The sequence below is a fragment of the Gastrolobium bilobum genome, unplaced genomic scaffold (genome assembly GCF_033153095.1).
Source record: "Gastrolobium bilobum isolate Gb01-03AN ecotype WA unplaced genomic scaffold, APGP_CSIRO_Gbil_v1 utg71954, whole genome shotgun sequence".
Taxonomy (NCBI): Eukaryota; Viridiplantae; Streptophyta; class Magnoliopsida; order Fabales; family Fabaceae; genus Gastrolobium; species Gastrolobium bilobum.
This window is the reverse complement of record NW_026898905.1, coordinates 6,609-31,428: the sequence shown is the minus strand read 5'-3', so window position 1 is coordinate 31,428 and position 24,820 is coordinate 6,609. Positions and strand designations below refer to the sequence as shown.

Below are 24,820 nucleotides of genomic sequence, written 5' to 3'. Positions count from 1 at the left end.
GTATGCTTTTATGCAGATTTTTTTATGTGATTTTATGTAAAATTTAATTTTTTTATTTTAGGCGGGCTGGCTCGTAGCTCGCCAGCCCACTCATAAAACGGGCCGGGTTACTCAATTCAACCCATTTTGTCAAGACGGGCCGGGGCGGGCCAGCCCATTTTGGGCGGGCTAGTGGCGGGCCGGGGCGGGCTAGCCCATATTGCCAGCCCTACATGATTTAGGGTAATAATCAACTATAAAAGATTACGAGGGAATTAACTGAGTAATTTTGATGAGTTATCTATGAAATTATCTGATAATGAGATATTATATCATTAATGAATCTCATAATTTTTCAAAAAGAAAGTTTTGGGTCGACCCTTACTCCGTCTTATGAGCTGTAGTTGTAGGAAATATTAAGATTGTGAAAGTTTTATATAAAAATTGAGGAACCAGAAACTACAAGTTTGGAATTTGAAAAATAAAATTTGGTATCAAACTTCCAATCATGCTGGCATTTTAAATTTGGAAGATTTATATAGCTTGTAATAAAAATATAAATTTATTTATTTTTAAGATAAAGAAAACTTAAATATATTTTCTAGCACTCCCTAGCACTCTTACTACCCTATATTTAAGTCTTTTCCCACAAAAACATCATTTACTTTCAATTGAAAACTTTATCCTATTTACACTACCTCATTATAACAAATAAATATATTTTCAACAATGGAATGATAAAACAGGTCAACATGCAAATCATCTAAGAAGAAATACTTGGAAAAAGGAGAAATTTAAGGTCATTGATAAGCCGAATGTGGGAGAGGGACTGTAAGAAGAGAGTGCTAGGAATCAGTATAAAGAAAATGGGAGAAATTAAAATTAACAAGGAAACTTGATCCATTCATTCTCATACATTACTAAATTTTGTCTCCTCTACTTTCTAATTTCCCAAACAAAAGCTTAATGTTTTTGTCAAAAATGTACCTAGCACTCCAGAAAAAAAACTAGCTGTCTGAACTATCAGAGTAAACATTTCTACAGCTTCAAGTGTGCTGGTAACATGCAAAGATCAGATCTTAATAACTAAGGATATTGGAAACATGCAAGAGATCCACAAAAATCTTTTAGTCACGAATACATTTGCCAGCATCATGCATGTCTCTGAGCTACTGAAACAAAATGTCAACCAAAAGAACCACGGCATTTTGTGTATCCACACAAGCATTTCCTTTTGCCTTTGAGTGCACTACTACCCTCAGCTTGACCAGAACGTGTAATTCCATAATCATATGTTAACTCTGTCATCGGAGGTATGTGTCGAAGGGCAAAAAATGCAATGTGAAGAAAGGATTCATGATTATACTCATATTTTTCTTCATATAAGATTGGCTGCCAGAAAACATTTGGGGAGCAACTATGATTCATGAATCTAGCCACATTTCCAAGACTCTTGGCACTTATAGTTAGAGGAGATGGTATGGCATAATCCTCACTAGAGTTTTGTGAACTTACCTCTATCATTAAGCTAGGTTCATAATTCCATTTGAATGTTTGATAAATACGGCTTGTATCATCAAAAACATACTCATCATTATTTCCATCCCCATTCTGACTTACCTTATCAATAACTTCTCCTGCATACTTACAAATATATGTACCAGCACGTATAGGATCCAGAGACCTAACATGCTGGCACGTTTTAACGAGCTCCACCCGAAGTCTGACGTGTTAAAACGCCTTGCCAATGTGTTTTGGGTAGAACATCAAGCAGTCTTTCCTATCATAGCATGCTAAAATGCCCATATAATGTGTTTTAGCATGTTGAGGCAGAAACATAAGGTTATTTTTTGTCCCTAGACCCTATCCTTGGTCCTCAATTCAACTTTCACCATCTAATTGACCATAGCCAAGTACATAGATGAAATCCAACACTACATACACTCATTTCTAAGAGATCCATTAATGGATTCAGCAAAAAGGCATCAAGCCATCATCTATACATTATATACATCTTATACCTATGTTCTAATTCAATGTATCATTCATAACAAGATCATTATGCAAAACTAATATCTTTGGCTTTAAGCCAACAAATGCATCACAAGAGCACTAACTGAAACATGTTTATGACCAAAACATCATTACCTTGCTACACTTGGCTCCTTATTTACAATTATATCAGTTGGGACCACATTTACAATACATTCATGTTTATGTTCAATTACATAACTCAAAAATAGTCCTATAAAGTATTTCATCCCTAAAATATGTTGAGTCATCAAATTGAAGCTCTCATGGCTTATATGGGCTCTTTTCCCTTGAAAGTACTAGCTCCTCCCCATGGAATACCTGAAACATAATCCACAAACGAGGTAAGATATAAATATCAGTAAACTAAGGGTCCTTGGAGGATCACTCCATCCTTAAGTTCTTTTTCCCATATGAAGGGTTAGTACACATGGTATAATAGCAACATATGAATAGAGGCATCATAGAATTGATTTAACTTATATACGTAGTACACTAGGACAACTCCAATAAGTCGTACCTCAAAGCTAGTATCGGTATGAAACTTTCAAGAGCCATACCTCTTAGGATAAATTCGCAAGGGAAGTCTATACACATGTTAAATGTGCCAAATTACTAAACAATCAATTCATCCAATTAATATTCAATTGTACATTAGTCCGTACACTAACCATGCAATCTAGCCTAAATTGCTTGTTCATTGGTTCGTGTACCAATGAACAAAAACTCTATATGAATGCAACTATGACATACAACCAACAATCAACCAATCATCTAACACAATAATCATTATTCCAAAAGAGCATGGTGGAAAAATAAGTGGGACTAATCCCAAGGTCTAAAAGTTTATCTTTTGATGTTAAGCTTCCAAAGCCTTTTTTTCTTTGTTCCACATGTCACAAACAATTCCACCAACAATATCTTGCCAACGACAAACAAATCAATAAACAATATATTCTTTACAATGATTTCAATTTTGCCGCAATGCTTGTCATATCAATAACATGCTCATGCATAGTATGCGAACCATCAAATTTCATGGTGGTCACTGTACTCATAAGTGTCCCAGCAAGAGACTCATCAGTAGTTTGGGAGCGTTCTTCCACAAGTCTCATCATTTCTATGGCACTTTCAGTTTGTGGAAGAGCTGACTTAATGTTGCTTGCAATGCTCATTTTCATGTACATCAGACTTAATCTGTTGGATCTTTCCCAGTTCTTAAAATGGTTCTTTTCATCCTTAGTGCTTTCAGGAGTAACAGCACCAGGTATCTTTTCTCTAAGAGCCATATCCATATCCATTACCCCAAGGTAAAATTGGATTTGCTCTTTCCATTCAGAGAAGTTCAGCCAATTAAAAACTGCAACAGTTGAGAACATTGAATGTGTAGCAACAGGTACTGCGAGGAATAACATTTAAAACATTAATACTTTGAGTCATACATATCACATACTAACGTACTTCACAGATTCAAATATACTAACTTCAATGCATATTAATGTTCACCTTTGGGGATCCATTAACATACACACTAACCATAATGATGCTATAAAAGTTTCACATAATTTTGGCAATGATGCATACCCCTATCAGAAATATTTTTCATCTTTGGATGTCCAAATGCAAGGAAGTATACCAACAATACCAACGTCCATGTTCATTTACTATAAAATAAATAATCATCTTTCGGGTTGATCCCTAACTGTCCTATAATAATGAACTTCAATATACCACAACATGAACAATTATTTCATACTATTCATAGCATCACAGTCATGGTAATTGAAACAGAATCATAATATTTGAAATTAAAATAGCTCTTCAAGATTTGGCCACTTTGGTGACTAACAAATCTACTATATTTAATTCCAAAACTTTGTCCAACTTTCATATATATATATATATATATATCAATGTCCTTTCATGTTTTCCAATAATTCATAAAAATGAAATAAACATGTGACAGTGACACATTTTGTCAGTACAAGGACCAGAGAATTGGCGCGGGTTAGAGTCGTTCCAGCGCGATCCCGCGCAGTGGTCTCGTAGAATTTCCAGTGAAGTGGCGCGGATCAGCGCCATTGTGGCGCAATCCAGCGCCGTAGTTCAGAAATCGAAACCGGCAGAATCGTTCATTCATTCTTTCATAATACAAAAATGGTAGAATATTGATTGACATTGCAACTTTCATTAAAAATATGAATGTACAGTGTACGAGAAAAGTTCAAATATATACAAAAGCTGTAAGGGTACAATATCAACAGTACTTGGACATTATTCAATAACAAAATCCAGAGGAATCAACAATCATGGTGATCGAAAATTTTCAAAAACCCTAACTTTGCATGAATTAAGAATTCATTTATAATTATATATGGAAAAACATAAATTCTTAAACACAAGCTCTGATACCACATGTAAGCATTAATCAATAATTCATGTTCAACAACAATCATATCAAGAACATGAAAGAGGATCTTTAGAATTCATAAGTTTCACATAAGCATACCTTTGTCCATGATTGTGGAAGATCTTTAATGGTAGAATACTTTCTCAGAGTCTTGACCATTTTCTGTTCTTGTATCTTCTTCTGATAGGGATGGGATACAACGCTCATAGGCAAACTCAGATGGTAGTCAGTTTCTCAAAGACCCAATTATAAGAAAAACTCCACATTACCTTTTTATAACTGCACCTATCAACAGTTACCTTTTTAAATAACTTCCTTAACAGTCAATTACCATTATGCCCTTTTATTAATTAAATCAGATAACACTTAATATTATACATGAGACAAATAAGGTTTTACAACCAATAGTAATACAATGAACCAAGAAAATAACATTAACACGACAACATTTGTAATATTTTATCCTAATAAAGAGAGCATACTATAGTACAACACAGCTCAACCTTAACAACATTATCAATTTGAAAGGAGATGATATGTAGCAACCTAGAAAGGATAGACATCCTTTTCTCTATTATGCTTCATTTCTCATGTTGTTATTTTTGTTGGTTTATCAAATACTATTAGTTCTTTTATATTAATTTCATTAGCTTTCAATTATTTTGTCATGACCCAATTTCGAACAATGACAAACAAGTATATAAGTCAAAGAGAACACCTCGTGCCCGACAAAGTTATCTTTCACAAAAACGTATTAAAAAAAATAAAATTTTGAAATGATTTATACTTTTAAGTTTTACAAAAAAAAAATGTAGCAGAATTTCCTTCATATTTCTAACATCCCTAAAATTCAAAAAGCATGCTTTGTTACAGTTGTAGCCATACAAAGGCTACAAAAACCAAATGGTTTTGGATGTATAAGAGAATGGAAAATAGTGAAAAAGGTAGGCCCCTTCTCACTATCAACACGATTGACAAGTGATACAAGAATACTCTCAGCTCCTATGGAGAGGATTGCAACAATAAGGTCACTGCATTAAGAGAAGCATGATTTCTACTACGTAACCACTTTAAACTTTGAACCTTTTGTTGTTAATTTGCCAATGGCTAATTTGAGTTAATTCATATTCAATATTGGCTTCTTTTTATGTTTTTCCACCATCGGTGGAGCTCCCACTTTCTTCTTTGGACTTTTTGGCCCCTTGGTCCTATCCCACTCAAACTTCTTTTACACAACTTACTAGTAATCATCATAACTTTTGAGGTACTCTGAGGACCTTACCATACCCAGAAGCCAACCAAGCCATTAATTTGGTGAATTACACTAGCATAAATATCAAAGGCCTTCACACAATCTGGGTGTGCTATATCAAATAATTTGTTAAGCATCCTAACAAAAATCTCACAAATGTCAAAATACAACTGAAAGCTCTTGACCATCAAACACAATGAAATCAAAACCATCTTGCTATTCTTGGCCAATCCACTAGGTCTACAAGCCATGAAATAATGCAAGAGCCTTTACAAATGATCTATTTGGCCAAACATTTTCTCCGACTTCATATCCCTCGACAGAGTCATAGCGAAAACAATTTTCTCTTTTTGTCCTTTTGTTTCACTGATGCCACTAAACAATATTGTCCTCCTCATTCTATTCCTGTACCCACCTTATCAAGCCAATAATATCTTATAAATCTTTAATTCAATTTAAAAATTAAGATAAATGAATTCATAAAAATTATACTCAGGTGACATCTAGCTATCAAGTGTCATTCGTCTATGTGGTTGACTATCCAAGTTTTAGATTGTATACGTAGCTCCAGCATCCAACATACACTTTTGATATCAATTGTGGGTGACCAAACCACAAAAGCATTAAGCCTAGAGTAAATTACTCAATACAAAGACATAAATTAGGTTTTGACATAACCCTTCTTCCGTTTGAGACAAACATGAAATCAAGCTTCATTGGGAAATTCTAACTTTTCCCTTCAAATATGAACCACCACAACTCTAGCCTCTTTTCCCCTTGAATAATCGAATTCACAATTTTATGTCAAAACCCAACTTGAAAAATCTCATCATTTGGTACAAAAAATTAATTTTGGTCAATTAACCTAGTAGTTATATGACTCAACCTGTATAATTATTTTAAGAGTTATTTGTTGGTCCTTTAGCACTCAGTCAAGGGATCAGAAAATTATAATGAAAGATAAATGGGACATTGTGTATGAAAGTGTAATGAGAAAATTGGTAAATTAAGTAAAGAGACATAATATGAATTGATAGATATTGTGGGTGATAAGTGTACCAAGGTATGTTGATCCTTTGAATGCCACCCTTTTTGGTCTATTAAATACCATTTTTGAGTATTGAAACACACTTGGATAAAATGGGGAAAGGTTGTAAAAACAAAGAAGACTATGTCGAAATTTCTAGAAAAACAGTGAGATTTTACCCTAACTTTGAGAGACTATAACTCTCTCCACAGTGGTCCAAATAAGGTGTACCATACCTTATTTTGAAGCTTAGGATGTCCCCTATATTTTTTATAAAATTTGGTGCATTTATAATTGTAGAAAATTCCCGGTCTTCATTTGAGTGAGAGATGTTCTGTTCTCTGCTGAAGTGGACAAATTCAGTTTACATTTTTGAAAAAATCATCTCTCTCTCATTTCTTACCCAAATTAGGCTTATGATATATCAAATCGAAGCTTGGGATGTGTAATAGAACATACTAAATTTGGAAGAAAATAAATAAGAGAATTGACTGCAGTTTAAAAAGCAGTAAGGGATGTTAGCGAACCGTTTTTACAGTTTTGACAGTCTTAAGAAATTAACTTACAGTGAGCATATCCAAAGTTGTAGAACTCTAATTAGGGCATGTGATTTGGAAAGGTGAAAGAGTGTAGAATAAAATATCAAAAGATAGGAATTTATGGACAAGTAGTCCAGTTGATATTTTGAGAAAACTGAATTTACCTCAAGTTGGTAGAACGTCAAATTGTGTATTTGTGCTTTGTTGATTTATGGGAACCACTTAGAAACTTTAAATAGAAATTGTATGATGTTAAGTAATAGTATTTATAATTGCATAATAGTTTTGAGTTACAATCACATTTTTGGAAAATGTTGAATATGGACGTTTTATAAACGTATTGATTTTGCAAACGGTATTAAAAAGAAATTTTTTTTACTGTATCTTTAATGAACTGTTATGATTGTAACTGCGCTTAATATCATAATTGATGATAACATTACCAGATGTTTACGGGGTGTTACAACCATTCCCAAGCTCTTTAATAATGTGATAAGGCCTTGTCCGACGGGACTTAAGCTTACTTGTGAACATCTTTAATCTAGAATTGAACAATAAAATCTTCTGTCCAACCTTCAGTTCCTTATTCCTTAACTTTTTATCATGTCAATTCTTCATTCGCTCCTTGTACAACTTAGCATTATTATAAGTGTTCGCTCTGAATTCTTCTAGCTCTTCTAACTGGAGTAATCTCTTTTCTCCAGCTAACTTTTTATCCATATTGAGAGAGGAGATTGCCCAATAAGTTGTGTTCCATCTCCAAAGGAAGATGACATGCAAATCAAAGATTAGTTTGTAAGGGGAACATCCTAATGGTATTCTGAAAGCAGTTCTATATGCCTAAAGTGTGTCATCCAGTTTGCTTGACCAATCTCTCCTAAACGGATTAACTACTTTCTCTATAATTCTCTTAACTTATCGGTTAGAGACCTCAATTTTGCGACTAGTCTGAGGGTGGTATGGGATTGCAATTGTGTCTTACCCCATACTTTTCTAATAAATTTCCAAACTAATGATTAATAAAATGCTTTCCACCATCACTGATGATACAACAAGGCATTCTGAATCACATTAATGGGTGAAGCTACTACTTCCACCCACTTGCTAACATAATCAACAACCATTAAAATAAATTTGTTTCCATAAGAGGAAAGGAACGAACCCATAAAATCAATAACCCAAACATCAAATAATTCTACCTCTAGAATTGGTTTGAGAGGCATCTCTTGTTGCTTGGTCAAGTTTCCTTCTCTTTAACATCTGTTGCTTGATTTTGCATATTGATGTACATCTTTGAAGAGAGTGGGCTCCAAATTGAAGAACTTTGGAAGCAGTTTTAATGCCTCTATGTGATCTCCATAAGGTCATGCATGACAATAGAATAAGATTTGTTCATGTTCTTCTTGGGAACGCATCTTCTTATTATCTGGTCATCGCACTTTTTGAACAGCACGGGGTCAACCAAGAAATAGTTCTTACAGTCATGTAAGAACTTCCTCTTTTGATTCTTGTTTGTTGTAACACCTCGTTATTGGATCGGTTTGTTAACATTGATTATGAAATTAAGCTTAGTTACAATCACAACAATTGGTTTAAAAATACGAAAAAAAATTTCTTTTTATAACGTATACGATTTAAACAACTGTATTACGCAATATTACATAATTGTGATTGCAATTGAAAACTAAATGCGGAATGATTATTTTTAATGCCTAATTATCATACAACACTTATTTTAAGTTTCTAAGAGGTTCCCATAAATCAACAAAGCATAAAACCCATTTTTCCAACTTTACCAAAACAAAGTCAAATTTCAAAGATCGAAAGTTACGAATAATATTGGCTTAAATTAATCTCCGGCAACGGCGCCAAAAACTTGTTGAGATTACGGCAAGTATACCAATTATTTCAAGTAATAAAGTGTGGTTTCACCATTCCCTTTAATTTGGACAAATCAATTTTGTGTAGAAAGTAATTTTAAAAGACAAAATAAAAATAGTTATAATTAATAATAAATTTAGAGTAAAAATAAAGATGAGTAAAGATGAATTGAGATCTTAATAATTAAAATGTAGCTAGGAATTATTTCACCTCAGATTCTCCTAGAGTTATTTAATTTAATTTCAATATTAAATTAGAGTAAAGTCCCTTTTGGGTCCCTAACAAAAAACACGATCTCCACTTTAGTCCCTTAAAAAAAAGTCTCGAGGTCCCAAAGAAATTCAAAGTGGACACATTTAGTTGAAATCGCGGCCCCTCAAAAATTCAAAAAAAAACCTCTCACCTTGATGAAGTATATTCACCAAGTCTATTGTACACACTATACTACACACATACTTGGAAGCTTCACCAATACCTTTTCCATACTATGGACTCATCTCAATTATATTTCTTTATTATTCATGGTACTACAAGGTTCATCCATGCAATACCGTACATATCATAGATTTGTTTACAACTTTCACTTACAATCCAGCTTTATAAATTTCATCTACAAGGTCAGAAAAACATTTAAGTATGTTTCCTTTAAGTCCTATAATATTCATATTTTACTTACTGCCATCTCTTGTCCATGAAGCAGTCAACACTGCATCCACAACATCAGGCTAAGGACTTACATTTGGTGCTCCACAGTTGCCACGTAGGCTTCTTACGATGACTACGCATGTAACACAAAGGAATAGGTTGATCAGACCCACACTAAGGAATCACATATGCAGTAATCGATAAGAATCTACATACAACTATGCAACACACAACATAAATATACATTATCAGAGTTCCCTAACAAAACTGCTCTGATACCATAGAATGTAACAGCCCGTTGTACACCGGTATTGTTAACATTAATTATGATATTAAGCGCAGTTACAATCACAGCAGTTCATTTATAAAAATGCGAATAAACTTTTTCCGATTATTACGCGAACATTTAAAACATAAAAAGGCGTAATAATTAAAAGCTGTGACCGTAACTGTAAACTCTTGCGGAAAACTTATTTAAACTATTTTTATAACTCACATTACTTATTATAAGTTACTAAGGAGTTCCCATAAACTCACTTAGCCCAATTCCAAACTTTACGTTTTTACCTATTCGGACATGTTTCACTCTTAATTTTTCTGCAACCACACCGCTCGCAACCAAACCTTCTTCTCAGATTAGATCTTTGTCTTACTTAATTCCCTTTTCAACAAGCTATCATATGCTCAATTCGGAGCTCATTAGCTCCGGTTATCGCCGTTTGAAGTTCGATCAGCAAATAGCCAAACAACCCCAAAAACAGCTCCAAACCACTCACCTTACTCGATTTACTGCACTCAATACATTCAACCATTTGCTCTCAAATTTTTATCCTACAAACTATACATCTCAAACTTCATTTTGATATATCACACGCTTAATTTGACTGAGAAACGAAGCAGGAATTAATTTCCCAAATCCGATCCAGAATCTGCCTCAGGTGCAGGGGCACATGAGCAGTCCGTGTTTCTCTATTTTTTTCAGGCCGAAGATCAACCCAGAATTTCCTCAAATTTTTACACAAGGTAGAGGACATCTCAACCTTCAAAATGGCGTATGGCACGTCCCTATTGGACCTCTATGGATGGAGATATGCTCTTCCGAAGTTCGCCTAAAATCTGCCAATTCTACAGAAATTTCGCCAGAGTTTCCTTTGTTTTTCCAATAATCCCAAAATTGTGAACGATCATTTAAACCTCAAATGTACCTAATAAACGTATGATAATACAGTAATAATCCAATGGGTGGCACACACAAGGACCAACAACGCCTTGGGGCACTTACAACCCAATCCAGTTTATAGTTATTACACAGTTTATACAATAGAGCTCACATTATATTTCTTACTTGTTTCAATCACATAGGTCTCATTCACATGTAGTTTCACAATATAAGCATGTAATCATAACTCTAACATAGGCCTAAAATCCTTCCATCTTGGTACATCATGCCTCTCTTACATTTACAACATACACTTAAATATTACAACTTACGACTTTAACTTCAAATTGCCTTTTACAATATTACAACACAAATTACGAATTTAGACATAAATTTAAATGATACAAACTACTAGACCTAGGCATGCCAACATGAACAATATGCCAAATACTGAAAATGTTCCTCTATCACCCTGCGGGCCTCTTGCCCGCTGCTCCAACGCTATAGGTACATCCTGAAATAAATGCCCCGAGACGGGGTGAGATATACGAATATATCTCAGTAACCAAGAGGTTATGGAGAAAACTCCACCCAATGGTTCACTTCGATGCATATCAATAGAATAAAACAACCACTTTGAAAACGGGATATAGCAAGGGATTTAGAGAAATGAGGAATATAAAGAAACAAACTACGACGATACGGGATGGTAACCCCAATTCCACGTACGCCCTGGGCATATATAAGCCTATGGGTATCATCCAAGGTGTGTTCACAGAAACCACAACCATGATGCCCAAACCAACCAAAACGCCAAAGACATTCCTAGTGTGCTCCTACCCGGATCACACACCATAACACGCAGTCAACTGGAACTCCCTCCTGGAGACCTATCCAGCGGAAGTTCGAAAATGCCCGAAGGCTAATAAAACTGTCTACTGGCCAGAGACTCGGTACTGCAGTACCCATAGCAATAATGCATGCATGCTCATGTGTTCTATACTATTCATACACACTTCCTACCGTTGCCATCAACTGGCAAGGTGGAACAGAAAAAGGGAACAAGCCCCAGTACCAAGAGGTTACCTTAAATGTTGTTTTCACAAGCTCCGCAGCAGCTTATCCCACAACTTGGTACACAGTAGAATGCCTACACAGAGGACATTCCCAATCACTTATAATTCAAACAATACATGCTAATTTACAATTATACATGCATTGAACCAATTACATACCTCAATCCACTTGGTCCAGGACCAAGGGCAACTCCCAGATTCAAGTTTCGGGGTTCAAGTTAACGTACGACAACCTATACAATTACGTACGCGTCAAATATTATCAGAACGCAAAATCACAAAAATCCTCCCCTTCCTCCTTGAAGGTTCGGCCCAACTAGTGTTAATTTGAGATTTATTTTTCTAAATTTTCTTTCTCATTTTGTTACGCCTCATTAGGTTGTCAAGAGGCCAATTCAAGTGCCGGTTCGTCATTTTCGCGTCGAATTACATCAGAACGCGAAAACCGCAAAATCCATCCTTCCTCCTTGAAGGTTCGGCCATCTATGTGTTATTTGAGGATTTATTTTTCTAAATTTTCTTTCTCATTTTAGTACCCATCCTTGGGTTGCCATAAGGCCATTTCAACTGTCGTTTCGCCGTTTTACGTCTTTTAAGCATCGTTTCGCTAAATATTTCGCTCTAGGTTCATTTATGCCAACTAAACCACTTATTATTTTTCCATTTATTCTAACACTTGCCAACCACCACACAACCCATCTAATCATCATATAATCACGCAACACATCATTCAAATTATTTTTCAACATCAATTCCTCCATTTTCACATCATAACCAATTTACACAATTTCTCAATTTTTCCTCAAAGGTTCGAATTTTACCCTATGACATTCCAAGGAATTTCCATTCAATTTTAATCACTCCAACCTTCACACAGCCTATTATATCATCATACCATCATGCCAAAATTCATCATACAAAGTCTTAACACCAATTTCAAAAGTCCAAAGTCATGATCATCAATTTTTCTAAGTTAAAAATCCATATTTTTCACCAATAATTTTCATGGCATTTCTAGCTCTAACACATCATTCTAAGACATTATCATCTAATACACATTTTTCAATTGAGCTCTCTAACATCACCAATCACGAAATCAAGGTGTAGGGTTCATGAAAATAAACTACAATCAAACCATGTAAATGGGATGGAAATATACTCACAACCAAGGCTTGATGCAACCCCAAGACTCCTCCAAACAATGGAAGCTCAAATGACTCCATGAACCTCAAATTTCTCCAAAAATTAGCAGCTGTAAATGGGCAATAACTCACCAAAGAGAGGGTTTCAAGGGAAACTAATCGGTGGAACGGGTTCGGATGATGATTTCCATCGAATTTCAAGACAAGAATCGATGGATTCGGTGGAGAAACGACTAAGTTATGATGAAATCAAATTTTTGCACAATGAAGGGGATGGAGGGGCTGTCACCGTGAAGAAGAAGGAGGGGAGGAGAGAGAAAGTGTGAAGAAAAGGTGAGTTTGACTCACTTAAGTCACAGACGGGTCCCACACGCGTTTTAACTTTAATCAATCATCTAATTTCAACCACAAATTCATGACCTACGTATTTTTCTTGTTCATGTCATATTTTTGTTTCCCAACAATACTGATAAAATTTTCACGCTTATCAGTACAATTATACCGCAGTATTTTTACACCGGAAAATCACTATTCATCAATTTTTCCCAAAATGACTCAATTCCATCAAATTTTATCAAAATCGTATTTCCTAACTCAACAAATCATTTATAACTCATATTTGAAACCTAGAGCTCAAAATTCAACTGGCACGTTTTACGGTGCAATCGTAACGCGGTATTTTTACCCGCGAAAAACACTATTCACTGATTTTTCTGAAACTTGCCTATCCACTCAATTTTTCGTTCTGAACCCATTTCCAGGGTTATTTTTACCATCTGAGACCTTCTACTCAATTTTTATCTTCCTAGGGTTGCGTGTTGGCTAATTACCGTTTTGCCCTTTCTTTGTATTTTGGCATAATCTTTAGGATTTTCACTAATCCATCACTTGATTGCTCACTCGATATTTTAATTACTTGATTTAAAATTGTGAGGTGTTATAGGGCCCTTCTCAGTATCAACATCATTGACAAGTGATACAGGAATACTCTCCGCTCCCCCAGAGAGGTCAACAAGAATGAGGCCACTCCTTGTAGGGAAGTCGTCCTTCCACTTCTGAACCGATTTCCAAACAGCAAAAGCACTGGGTTGTCCAGGCATTCTTACCAACTTATACTTAAATACACCACCACCAGATTTCCCCCTTTCTATCCAAGAATCTTCGATTTTATACATACCATCATAGACATAGATTTTTGCACTTTTGTTCACAGCATCTTTCAAGCCCCGGATGACTCTTACTTCATTGTGTCGTCTCAAACTTCTGTCCAAAGCAAGATTTCTCCTTTAAAGTTTCTGATCAGTCATGTGCTTGTCTTTCTTCCTGAAATTCTCACCCTGACCACTATAAATTAAAACATCATTATCCTCTGCATCTTCACCATATTCTCCGGAAGAAACAATGCTTAAAGCTATAGGTCCCTCCTGAAGCCCATCCTTGATAGTCATGTAGTCAATTCCACCCATTGACTGGCCATGCAAACCCACAAGAAACATTTCCATTCGCCAAAAGAAAATGTCCCTAACCTCAACCCCAGGCACTACTCCTACTCTCTTCCTTGTGTTTGTTCGAACCCCTTTGCTCATCAAAGCTTTGGTTGCTTTCATATCCAAACGCTTAATTTCAGCATCTGGACCCATTTCCCTGATATCCCCGCCTTCATCGAGTTGGCAGAGCCTTCTTCGGAGGGAATCAAATGTCATGAGCACAAGATTAACTGCTTCGCGATCACCATCACCTTTTCGGGCTAGGCTAACCCTTTTGTCTATTTTTCTTTAACCTATAAATATAGTCTAATATGAACTTGTGAAGATACATGAAATGGACAAAAGTCTATCACAAGTTGAAGTGATAGTATTTTCTCCTTCTATATTCTTTTTCTCATTTTTCCCATTTCTAGATTATCTTTCTCTCTACAATTATGTTCTGTCTGAAAGACAGAGATGTCCAACCGGTGGCTGATATATTTTATATAGGATCTAGGTGTCCTCTCTCAGGTATCTATGAATGAGATACCCTTGAGGGTAGGCCAATCACTGTGCACAATAATAATCGACATAGTCAAGGCGTGGGGTGTGTGCACAGTGACAAGCTAAGAGAGAGGGTTTAGAGAGTGTGTACCTTATTAGTTTAACCCCGTATATATAGATGGGTTACCTGAAGGAGTGTACTTCTGGGCCTCTTAGTAATATTGGGAGCCCAAGTCCAACTACTTAGCTGTCTGGATAGGATCGTCATCAATAGGAGATTCTTTTCCTTTTGTTATGTCCTTTATTGGTCATTCTAGAATATGGGCCTTTGTCAGGTCCATAACAAATTCCATTCATTGCTCTCATATTCTCAATCAATTTCACAACATGTTATTAGCACAATAGCCTCCATAATATCCAAGTACAGTTAATAGACTTACAAACAAAAAAAATCAATTTTTATCGTATTCTTTAACAATTTCTATTTTATCTACTTCTACCAATTTTCTATTTTTATTTTTATTTTTTATGTTCTAAAGTAGTTGTGTGTATAATCCTTCTAATTAATTAAGGATTTTTTTCCGACCAATATTATGGCAAATATTGAAAAGCCAAATTTCACATATTTGAATTGAGTTGAAACAATTATATGTCGTGATGCCTTGATATGGAAATGCATCTTCAAGGATAAAGGTATCACTAATGTAATCACAAAAACTAGAACCTCATATGAAAAGCATAAAACAAATACATTGATTTTTATGGGTAGTCATTTGCATGAGAGCTTGCTGACTCAATATTTTTCCATTCAATACCCTCAGACCCTATGGAAAAGGATAAGGATAGGTATAATCTTGGCATCACAATGTAGCATGTAGATGACATACACTAGCTTTTTTGCATTAGGGCATTCCATCACTTTGAAGATATTATCCAAGGCCTATAGCCACTTGGCAGCAGCTATAGGATCATAATCCCTCTTGAATGTAAGGGGTCGATGCTAGCAAAAATCATTCCACCTTCTCATCCTTAGTTCATCCTAGTCCATTTATCGTATATGGACTTGTTGTTGCTTACTTCCTTGATTTGCACATTCACTATCACCCTGACTTCCCAGAGGAGGTGATGGTTGGTTATTTTGAACATGTTCCCTCATCTCTTCCATGAATGCCATCATTATCTCCCGATTAGCTTGCCAATTAGCCCTCAATTCTTCCTATATCTCAGCCAAAATAGCTAAGAAAAGATATGACTGGTCACTAAAGCTCCTTGAGTATTCTGTGTATTGGCCATAACTATGCACATGTTATACAAAGGAATGAGTTGATCAGGTTCACACTATGTAACCAGACATCTATTGTCATAGTACACACTAAGAACCATCCAACAAGCACCATACTTAGCCTAATACGTTAGTTCTTTCCCTAGAAAGTTGCTTTGTTACCATAAAATGTAACACCCTTTGTGCACCGGTGTATTAACTTGGTTATGGTATTAAACGCTACAAGAATTAATTTTTCAATTACTTAATTAGAACTAAGACAAACTCATGATGCATAAGATTGTGAAACAAAAAATTGTTATGGTAAAAAGATTAATAAACTTTTTCTTTTTACATAAAAACTTCATTTCACGTTTATTAACATCTAACTCAATAATGGTAATGATTATTCTATGTAGGAAGGCCATACACAAACTTACAACCTCAAACCAAGTGGATCACACAAGATTGGAGGTGTAAAAGATGAGAAATCAACAGTGTCCAATGTGTCAAAACATTCTATAGCACGTTCTAATGTACGTCACAAGTATTCCCTTTCCCTGGACAACACATTAAAAAACCCTCCCTGCACATTTTAACGCACTCCACCCGAAGCCTGGCACGTTAAAATTCCTTACCAATGTATTTTGGGTAGAACATCAAGGAGTTTTTCCTATCATAGCACATTAAAACGCCCATATAATGCGTTTTAGCACGCTGAGGCAGAAACATAAGGTTCTTTTTTGTCCCTAGACCCCATCCTTGGTCCTCAACTCAACTCCCACCATCTAATTTATAACACTCGTATTTCTAAATCATATAATTATATTTAAAATATTGGTTAAAGGGAAAGATTAGTGAAAATCTTGAATTTAGAACCAAAATATGTAAAAAAGGTAAAACAGTAATTCGCCAAACACGTAACCCTAGGAAAGGAAAATTGAGTAGGAGGTCTCAAATGGGAAAACTAACCCTATAAATGGATTCAGAACAAATAATTGAGTGGTTAGGCAAGTTTTCTGGAAAAATGATGAATAATGTTTTTACCGAGTAAAAATATCGCGGTACAGTTGCACCGTAAAGCGTGCCGAAAGAATTTTGAGCTCTAGGTTTGGAAACGAGTTATAAATGGTACATAGGACTAAGAAATATGATTTCTGGTGAAAATTGATGGAAATTAGGGTTTTGGAGAAGCGTGCCCACAACGCGCATAACAGCTTAAAACTGTGATTTCTTCGAACGACCGAAAAACTCTGGATTCATCTGACCAAGAACATCCGTGAATTTTAAAAATTGAGGTTTCTAAATAGTCTAGGAATTAATGGACGTTTAATGGTTTTAAGCGAGAAATTTGAATTAGTTTGAATCGCGTGAGGTGGCGGTGGGACCCACCCCACTTAAGTGGACTTGTGCCACCTAGGAAAGTCACTATTGAATCTCACTTCTCTCCTCCTTCTCCACACAACTCGCGGCCTCCATGGAAGTATAGGGGAGAAATTTCAAATCCATTTTGTCATTGATTCAAAGCACCAAATCCAAAAGTGTAAAACATCAAATTTGTTCCAAATCATCTTGTGAGGATATTTCCTTCCTTGAGTGAGCCTTGAAATTGAGTGAAAAATGAGATCATTTTCCTACTTTGGTGGCGGTTTTGGATCGGTCAAGTGTTGAAAATCATTCTTGGGATGCCTAGGAGTTGATTGGTGGTAAGCTTTCTCCTCCATTTTTGGTTTTTAATTGGATTTGATTTTTAAGACCTAAGGCATGCATGCATGGATTGACATGGTTAGAGAGATCAAATTAAAAATGTGTATTAGATAAAAGTGGCTTAGAATGATGTTTTATAGTGATTGAACTCATAAAAGTTATTGAGGAATTGATTAGTAACTTAGGCAAATTTTGATGTGAGAATGCATGACTTTATGAAATTGACATGTTGTAGGATTGTGTAATTGAGATGTGGAGTATTTGTATGAGTCAATTATAGAATTGTATGATGTGTGGAAGTGTTGAAATAAATCAAAAGTCCCCAGTTATCAAAGCATGAAGAATTCAGCCATTTGAGGGGTTATAAGGTTGGATGATGTAAAAATTATGTAATTGGTGTTGTGTGATTAGGAATTATGTTTAAATAGGTTGTGATGTAGTTGAATTGGAAGGAAAATTATTGGTTGTGTGTGAGTGTGTGTATTCGGCCATAATGGCATAAATTAGGGAAAATGGTGCTATGATGGTATTAGATGGAATTAAGGGCTTGAATTGGTGTTGCGATAAGATTAGGAAGCTAGTGGGAGCTTGAAATAAAATTAAGAACATGGTTTGGTAATTTTGGGCCACTTGCCGAATTATGGTCTTTGTGGGTGGGCTTGTGGTGCTTGTAATTTTGATTGGTTTCACCTTGTATTCATGATCCTTGTGAGATCATTGTAGGTTGCCTCCCACGGACGTAAACTTAGAACGATGAGCTTGGTGGGTTGCCTTAGGTCCTTGACCAAAAGGATTGTGGTAAGTGATTGTGTAAAGATGCATGAGTGCTTGAATAATCATGTGTATGCTTTTATTTGGTTATAATTGAAATGGGAATGACCTATGTGTAGGCATTTCTTGTTGGACAAAGCTCGGTGGCATAATATGTTAAGGAACCTAAAATGTAACACCCCGTTCTAGAACCGGTTTGTTAACATCGCATTATGATATTAAGCGCAGTTATAATCACATGGGTTCAATTAAAATTCGGATAAATTTTTCATTTTAAAACATGCCGAATTTATAATACCCAATTTCGTGATCATAACCATATTACTTGGCGGAATCAGATAAATCAAGCTTAACATCATGTTCTTATTCCATTTTTAAACCATTAATTTACTTCTTATTTATTTCACAACTTCTACTACATTGTAGATCTCTTCGTTAGCTACGTGTGGCTTCAAACTGCGCTCAAATTGGAGCACTGTAGCCCAAGTTATGACAATTGGAAGCAACACAAGAGGGTGTTGATCACAGGCCCCACGTGCTTCAGCGCGCTACCGGGCGCTCAAGCGCGCGTTATCGGGCGCTAAAGCCTCCATCTGGGCGCTTAAGCGCACGGAGGCAGGAAGCATCAGGTTTTTCAGTATAAATAGGCGCTTAAGCGCGCACCAGGGCGCTCAAGCGCGCTATCCTGGGCGCTTCAGCCCCCATTTGGGACGTTTTAGCACGCATAGGCAGAAGCATCTCCTCCTTCAGCGGCTAAGGGCGCTCAAGCGCGAACCAGGGCGCTCAGGCGCTCGACCCTGGGCGCTCCAGTGCGAGGAGGCCGAAAGCATTGGCTCTCAAAGGGGCAGCAGGGCGCTAAAGCGCGCTCCAAGGTGCTAAAGCACGCTGCCAGGGAATTCCATTACCCTCATTTTTCAAGTCCAAGTCTAGGGGAAGATGCATCCCCATTCCAAACCCCAATGGTTCATGCCTCAAAACTTAATCCTAGCACTCATCCAACCTCTCCTCATGAGATTTAGCTAGAATTTGGGCAGCATAACCTTTGTTTTCTCAACGTTTCCCAATTTAAACAAAAGGTACCTAATTGATTCTCAGCCCAACCAATTCAATAACTCAATACATAACAAGCATGCATATATTGAATTTCAAGTAGGCATCATTTACAGTACATATTCATTACAAATCATGGAACTTAGCTTACAAAACACTATGATCATTCCCTTGGCTCCCATCAACAAAAGAGATGACCAAAGGCATGAGCATAGGCTAAGTCCATTCCCCTATACAAATCATAAATCTATCATTGCCTATTAATTACAATTCTATACATGTGAGCTACCAAAACAACATGTATAATCTCAAAAAAAGCAACACTTCATGCATATGCTTATCCAGATATGGCCACTGGCCACCAGAGGCTCCTACAGCATCCTTACCTGAAAGGGGGTCCCCACAACACGGGGTGAGATATACGAATATATCCAGTAAACCAGGGGTCCTTGGAGCATCTCTCCACCCCACAGTTCCATATCAGTGTAATAGCAATAACAATAATAATGCAGTAAATACATATCTATGCAAAGTGCAATAACATCTCCAGGAGAAATCGCTCGAGCTCTCAAGTTGTCCTAAGGAAACTCAGATGCAAATAGTCCTACTGGCCAGCTAACTACCAAGTATGATTTACGCATCGTCATGCAACATACCAACATAGGGAAACACCATCCTATGCCACACCAAATGCATACACATACGTATAACAAAGCATTACACTATTTTATTGCATTTATATACACAATCACAACCTCTACCCTTTCAGGGCTTGGTGGAACAGTCAAGGGAATTACACCCAAGGTCCGAAGGCTTACCTCAAGCTTCAATTCGACCTTTGTTCACCACCCATGGATTCTACAGTCAGTCAATTACAATACTCCACTTCTCAAACAAAACCTACACAAGGTTTAATGCAATTAACACATATTGCATCTAATAACATCTCATAGCTATCAACCAAGCTATACAATTCATACCACACATAAGCATGAACTTACCTATCCAATGGAGCTAATCAAGCTCCATAGCTTGCTCCAACGGTTGGTCTCTCAAGGTTGGTCCAATTGCCTCAATCCTAGACAACACTAAGGCATAACCAACAACCAACCAAACCAAACCATTTATCAACAATGCAAGAAATCCAATATCTAAGTTTCATATTCTTGCCATTTTCCAAGTATACTCATTTAGCTATCTAAGCTCATTTTCACCGATTAAACATCGTTCCTAGCATTTTTCACAACATGCTATAAGCTCCATTCTTCCTAGAACATAGCTAATTTAACAACATTTCATCAAAAAACCCAATTTACTATTCATTGAACCCTAACTCATGCAATTTTCCATGAAAATAAGGTTCAAGGGGTAGAATCTTACCACCAATGGTTGCACAACCAAGGATTGATGGCTCCTCAAGCTTCAATGGAGGTTGAAGCACTCAAAACCCCAAAATCTCACAAAGGGCCGAATTTTTGAGAGGCAATATATCTCTCCACAATGCTCCCCACTCAAAACTAAGCTAGGATTATGAAAGAGGAGAAGATTTAGAGTGGTTTAGGCTTTTGAATCACCCAAAACGGTTGGGATTTGCTCCCTCCTCTCTCTCTTCTTCTCTCTCCCTTTCTTCTTCTTTTTCTTCTTCTTCTTCCCTCCCTCTGTTTGCTTGACGGGAAAATGGGGGGTTTGGGGCTCTTTTTGTGTTTTAGTCACTTAACATAGGTTAAGTGACTTTAAGCGGGTATTGGTTCGTCTATCTATTTAACTCCAATAATTACCAAACTTCCCCTAAAAGTCTGGAATATTATTCTAGGAATATTTATAATTTTATTTTTATACTTTGGGCACTTTCGCCAGTACCCATTTATACCCCTTAATTTTCATTGAGTACACTTTTTAACTCCAAAGTGACTCAGATTTATTTAATTAAGCCTTATACTTAATTTTACTCACTAAAACATGCTTAATTATTTAACTACATGTAATTTGCTAATTAATTGTGCTAGGGCTATTATAGTCACCCCACCTTTTAGCGATTTTGTCCGCAAAATCAAGAACGTACCTGTCCTTAAACTCAGGATACTGCCGGAGAAGCTCATATTCCCGCTCCCAAGTGGACTCTTCAGGCGTCCTTCCTTCCCATTGGACTTTCACCATAGGAATAGATTTATTTCTCAGCTTCTTCTCATCTCTTTCGAGTATCTCCAGTGGCCCAATAGGAGTCTTCAAATTCTCCCGGATCTCAACATTATCAGGTTGAACCACATGAGAAGGATCAGCTATATATTTCCTCAGCTGAGAAACATGAAACACATCATGCAAATTTGATAATTGAGGAGGTAAGGCAAGCTGGTAGGCAACCGGTCCCACTCTACGAAGAATCTGGTAGGGTCCAATAAATCTCGGACTCAGCTTCCTCACTCCAAGGGCTCGTCCAACACCCGTAACCGGTGACAGCTTCAGGAATACATGATCTCCCTCCTCAAACTCTAGAGGTCGATGCTTGAGATCATAGTAACTTTTCTGACGGTCCTGAGCCTTTTTCAGACGATCCCTAATCATTTTGATTTGCTCAGTAGTCTCCTAAACAAAATCCAATCCAAACCGCTCTGTGTCTCCAACCTCTAACCAACAAGTAGGTGTCCTACACCTGCGACCATACAAGGCCTCGTAGGGAGCCATACCCAGACTAGCATGGAAACTATTATTATAAGAGAACTCAACCAGCGGGAGATATCGATCCCATGCAGTACCCTGCTCCAGGGTGCAAGCCCTCAACATATCCTCCAACGTCTGAATGGTCCTCTCAGTCTGACCATCCGTCTGTGGGTGATAAGCAGTGCTCAGTCTCAACTGAGTGCCAAGAGCCTCCTGCAATGCTCCCCAGAAGCGAGAAGTGAACTTCGGGTCCCGATCACTAACAATGCTCTCAGGCACCCCATGAAGCCTCACAATCTCTTCCACATAGAGCCTAGCCAATCTCTCAGCAGAGAAATCTACCCTAACTGGCAAAAAGTGTGCGGATTTTTTTAATCTATCCACAATCACCCATATAGAATCATAACTAGCCTGTGTTCGCGGCAATCCCACTACGAAATCCATGGAAATACTCTCCCATTTCCATTCAGGAACATCCAGAGGTTGCAACATACCAGAAGGCTTTTGATGCTCAATCTTGACCTTCTGACAAATGAGACACTTAGAGACAAATTCGGCAATATCTTTCTTCATACCAGGCTACCAGAAATTAATCTTTAGGTCCTGATACATCTTTGTAGCTCCCGGATGAACTGTGAAATGACCCTTATGGGCCTCTGTCATTACTTCTTCCGCCAACTGCCAAGGTACTACAACACGACCCTGATATAATAGTATACCCTCATCATTGCAGGATACACCACTCTGACCTTTCAGTCGTTTAGAACTTTCATTTTGCAGTTGAGCTTCTTTAATTTTGGTCATCAGTTCATTTTCAATGCTTGTGATTTCGATGCCACAAATTTTACATGGAAAGATTTTAGATAATTGCATATCTCTGAACCTCTCAATCACATCATAATCTCTAATCATCATGCTTGATATGCTCACAGATTTACGGCTCAGTGCATCAGCTACAACATTAGCCTTGCCAGGATGATATTTCAATTCAAAATCATAATCTTTTAGGAACTCGGTCCACCGTCGTTGTCTCATATTCAGCTCCTTTTGATCAAACAAGTACTTCAAGCTCTTGTGATCGCTGAATATGGCAAACTTCATTCCATACAAGAAATGCCTCCACTGTTTCAATCCAAAAACAATTGCAACAAGCTCAAGGTCATGGGTCGGATAATTTTCTTCATGCGGTTTCAATTGCCTTGATGCATACGCTACCACTCGCCTATCCTGCATCAGCACACAACCCAGTCCCTTTTTAGAAGCATCGCTGTATAACTCAAATTCACCTTCCGGATCGGGAAGTACTAACACCGGAGCAGTCGTCAATTTCTCCTTAAGGCTCTGGAAACATTCTTCGCATTCCTGCGTCCAAACAAATGGAGTATCCTTCCGGGTCAAACGGGTCAATGGCAACACCATGGCCGAAAATTCTTTAATGAATCTCCGGTAATAACCAGCCAAACCCAGAAAACTCCTTATTTCTGTTACTGTCTTGGGTCTCTCCCAATCAACAACTGCCTCTATCTTGCTAGGATCAACCGCCACTCCATCAGCAGAGATAACGTGACCCAGGAATTGCACTTGAGAAAGCAAAAATTCACATTTAGAAGGTTTTGCATATAACTGTTTCTCTCTGAGAATTTGCAACATAGTTCTCAAGTGACCTTCATGCTCTTCCTTACTCTTGGAATATATCAGGATATCATCAATAAAGACAATCACGAATTGATCCAGAAACGGCTTAAATATGCGATTCATGTAATCCATAAACACCGCCGGAGCATTAGTGAGTCCAAATGGAATTACTTGATACTCATAATGTCCATATCTAGATCGGAAGGCAGTCTTCGGAATATCTTCCTGCCTAATTCGGATTTGATGATAACCCGACCTCAAATCAATCTTTGAGAAAACACAAGCACCCCTCAACTGATCAAGCAAATCATCTATGCGAGGGAGAGGATACTTGTTCTTAATGGTAACCTTATTCAACTGACGGTAATCAGTGCACAATCTCATGCTACCGTCCTTCTTCTTAACAAATATGACTGGTGCTCCCCACGGGGACACACTAGGCCTGATAAACTGCTTAGCCGAAAGCTCCTCAATATGCTTCTTTAACTCGGCTAATTCCGTTGGTGACATCCGATACGGAGCCAAAGAGATAGGCCTCACACCAGGCAATAGATCAATCGTGAACTCGATCTCTCTATGAGGCGGAAGTTGTGGAATTTCATCTGGAAACACATCCACAAACTGCTT

General features: G+C 37.1%; 1 pseudogene; it reads right to left on the bottom strand.

Moving 5' to 3' along the window:
• Positions 1-1,164: 1,164 nt before the first annotated feature.
• On the bottom strand, positions 1,165-16,285 carry LOC133285315 (histone-lysine N-methyltransferase, H3 lysine-9 specific SUVH1-like; annotated as a pseudogene).
• Positions 16,286-24,820: the final 8,535 nt, after the last annotated feature.